The sequence below is a fragment of the Mastomys coucha genome, unplaced genomic scaffold (assembly GCF_008632895.1).
Source record: "Mastomys coucha isolate ucsf_1 unplaced genomic scaffold, UCSF_Mcou_1 pScaffold14, whole genome shotgun sequence".
Taxonomy (NCBI): domain Eukaryota; kingdom Metazoa; phylum Chordata; class Mammalia; order Rodentia; family Muridae; genus Mastomys; species Mastomys coucha.
In genome coordinates, this window is record NW_022196896.1 from 113,717,789 (window position 1) to 113,721,679 (window position 3,891).

Genomic DNA, 3,891 nt, shown 5'->3' on the forward strand with positions numbered 1-3,891 from the left:
AGAAGAAGAAGAAGAAGAAGAAGAAGAAGAAGAAGAAGAAGAAGAAGAAGAAGAAGAAGAAGAACACAAGTACAGTTGCTTGGTGCCTAAAAAAAATCCTTTTGACTGGAACACCTGACGACAAATTCTAAAGGTGTGACATATTTTAAAAAGCTACCTGCCTTCCGTGTGAAGTCTTGCCTGGGTCTACTGCACATGTCTGTGATTGGGCAATGGCCTGAGTTCCTCCTATGTGGTTTTCACAGATCCTATGTATTCCCATGACTCAGTACTGGTGGTGTGCACATCCCAGCAAGAGGTTTCTGTATCAGGTCTCTGTTGAGTGTTTACCTAGCTTATGGTTCAGGCTGTGTCCATTCTTTAAGAACTTTATTTTCATTTCTTACATCTCTAATCTTTCCAGATATCACACCATTTTCTAAATAGTCTTTGGTGATTTAAAGTACTGAAGTATCTGTAGCTGCATGCTTCAAGTTTACAATGTTTACCAGGAACTCTCAGAGTCCAGGATGAATGCAGAAGTCTACAACCCTAGCATCCAGGAGAATGGACCTTTAGGCTGAGCCATCTCCCAGGCCAGTCCAAGGCATGGGCTTATGGGAAGGAAACAAGCAAGCACTCATTAAGCCTATTTTATTACATTATTGCTTAACCTGGTCTGGCCTAAAGTGCTTCAGGTTGTGGTGACTCTCATCCATGGCTGTAAGCAGAACTCTCTGTAGATCTTGCCTTATAATCAAGTCATCATTGGTATAATATATCTTCCTCTAGTCCCACACTGAACAACAGACAGCAGCTTCAAAAACTTCCCGTGATCATTACTGAGAAACCCAGGTAAATGAACCCCAGCAGAGCCACAATTCCTCTTGTCTGGGGCAAGCTGACTCAGCAGTGTTTCTCATCTGATAGTATAGTGAGTGCTCCTTGTGGATGGGGAGGGAGACTCTAGAGAGTTACCTGGCAGAGTTATAGTTGGAAATGTTTACATAGTAAATCCAACACAAGGTAGTGTTCAGAGCTCAGCCCAGCCTCTTAGAATGTGTCCAGCAGAGAAGTTGATGGAGTGAAATGGGTATACACAGCCTCGGTTTTTATAAGAAGGAGAACCAGATATGAACTATCATGTCTTCTAAAGAGAGAGTTCTATCACAGTTTCCTAGGAAAGAAACAACACAATCAGGAATGTGTTGGCTGGAAGCAGGATTGAACAGGCACCAAGGGTAGATTTATGCTTTAATGATTAATGTCTGGGAGCCAGTGCCACCCAATGACATGGCAAGGTTGGATGGGAGGTAAGAGGAGGAAGAAGCAAATGTCAGTGTCGCAGCCTGGTGCAGAAACCTGGTTCTTCTGGGCATCTACTGAGGTGACTATGGGATTCCATGTGCCCCTGCAAGGATTAGTGGGGCTGCTTCTGCTGTGTGCCCTGCCTTGGACTGAAGGTGAGAATGTGCTGGTGTTTCCCCTGGGAGGTAGTCACTGGCTGAGCATGAGGGATGTTGTGAGAGAGCTCCATGCCCGAGGTCACCAGACAGTGGTCCTGGCTCCAGAAGTGTCCATGTACATCAAAGGAGAGGACTTCTTCACTCTTAAAACCTATGCCGTTCCCTACACAAGACAAGAAATGAGACAACGAATAATGGGAAACATTAACATAGTCTTTGACACAGGAAACTCTATGAAGACATTCTTTAAGACATCTGAATCTTTGAAAAATATATCAACTGTTTACTTAAAGACTTGTAGAAATCTATTGCACAACGAGTCCCTGCTCCGGCTTCTGAAGTCCAGCTCCTTTGATGTAATCTTTACAGATCCTGTGTTTCCCTGTGGAGCAGTGTTGGCCAAGTACTTAGGTATTCCTGCTGTGTTCTTTCTAAGATACCTTCCCTGCGGCATAGACTATGAGGCCTCACAATGTCCAAATCCTTCCTCTTACATTCCAAACCTACTCACAAGGCTTTCTGACCACATGAGCTTCCTGCAAAGGGTCAAGAACATGCTGTACCCACTGGCCTTGAAGTACATTTGCGATTTCTTATTCACTCCCTATGAAAGCCTTGCCTCTGAGCTTTTGCAGAGAGAAGTGTCTTTAGTGGAGATTCTCAGCCATGCATCAGTGTGGCTGTTCCGAGGGGACTTTGTGTTCGACTACCCCAGGCCCATCATGCCTAACATGGTCTTCATTGGGGGCATCAACTGTGTTGTCAAGAAGCCGCTCTCTCAGGTCTGAATTTTTGACCTATCACTATTCTATGCAGAATATATTTCCTAATACTAACTTTCTTCCTGGTCTTTAAAAGGATTCTTCCCCTTTTTTCATATCCTTTCATAACATAAACTATTTTATTTGGTTCCTTCTGTTTTTATTTTATGTGTATGGGTTATTGCCTGTATTCCATGTATGTTTGTCCACCACACACATACAGTTATTATGGAGACCAGAAGAGAACATTGAATCTCCTAGAACCAGAATTACCGGTGGCTGTGTGGTGTCATTGGTAAACTTGGAGTGTTGACATCTTAACAATGGTCAAATGGCTCCTCTTCTTTTGTGAGTAACTGAAAGCCATCATTTAAATTCATTTTGATTTTATCATGTATTAATTCAACATGTAATTACACAATTTCCTTCCATTCCTTTTCCCTACTCCAATTCTTCCCACACACCAGTTCCTCACGTGCTCTCAATGTCCTGCTTTCCTTTTCTTTAATTGCATATGTACACATACATACACACTCATATATATGCATAAATATGTAAATATATCCTAGTGAGTTCACTTGGTGTTGCATGGACATTATTGCAGGGTTGGTAGTTTGAGGCTGGATAACCAGCTTGGGGACTACTCCTTGGGGGAAGGCTACTTCTCCAACTCCCAGCATCTCTTAGTTGCCTGCAGTTCTTTGTATGAAGGTGGGACTCCTTGAGACGTCCCCCATCGACATTAGCAGATTTAGTGTTTTTGTTTCTGATACAGGTCAAGGTTAGGAAGCTATATTGTTGGGGGATCATTGGTGAAGCTTTCCTGTCATTTCTAGGAGATACAATTTCACAACAGATTTTTGGGGTGTGGTCCTCTGGCTCTTAAGTCTATCCCTTCTTCTGGTGTGTTCCCTGAACCTCAAGTGCAGCCCTTGTATTATAGATCTGTCTGTCCATTAAAGATGGGCACTCCCTCCTCAGTGGTTGTGCTCTGCACTTTGAAGCATTGTGGCTCTAAGACTCCATCTGCTGCAAAGTGAAGCGTCTTCAGTGAGAGTTAGGTGCTGCAGTTACTGCTTGTCTAGAGAGAAGTACTTAGAATGATAGAATTCAGTTAGGGACTATCCTGGCTAGGTGGTAGCAGGCACTCCTCTAAGCTCTAAGACCTTGCTAACCTCATGGTGTTCACTAGGTTTCTAGTACCAGGTGTGTTTTCCCTCCTGTTGAGTGCATCCTTAATCCAGACAGAGAACAGTTGTCACCAGATGCAAGTACCTCCATTGCCCCTTTAGGGGAATCTTCTCATGTTAGTCATTGTGATTTGCAGCCTGCACAGCTGGATGTGACTTTTGCTGCACAGCACACCACCCCCCGGCTCAGCCCTCATCCTTTGGCAGCTTGCTTAGCCCCTTCCAGAACTATTAAAGTTAGACCTCAGGGAGGGCCTTTCAGTGATATCCAGTTTGTAGCCTCCAAGTCCTATGTCCGAATAGCATGGCATCTTCAGCATCAACCTACCTTGAAGCTCTGTGAGGGAGTGGCCTGTAGTGTTTGGGAGTCTATTCTGACTCTACAGGAGTCACTCCCCAGCCACAGAAGACCTTCTACTTTCCAGGTTTCAGTAATTATTCCACATTATATACTACAGACATCTGAAGATTTAGAGCTAGGAACTACATATGGGA

The 3,891-nt window shown here is 43.8% G+C and overlaps 1 protein-coding gene and 1 pseudogene across 2 annotated transcripts in view; both read left to right on the forward strand.

Moving 5' to 3' along the window:
• LOC116088731 (UDP-glucuronosyltransferase 1-1) overlaps positions 1–3,891 on the forward strand; it is a 175,614-nt gene that overhangs the window by 121,753 nt on the left and 49,970 nt on the right. The window lies entirely within an intron of this gene.
• LOC116088732 lies at positions 411–3,871 on the forward strand (annotated as a pseudogene).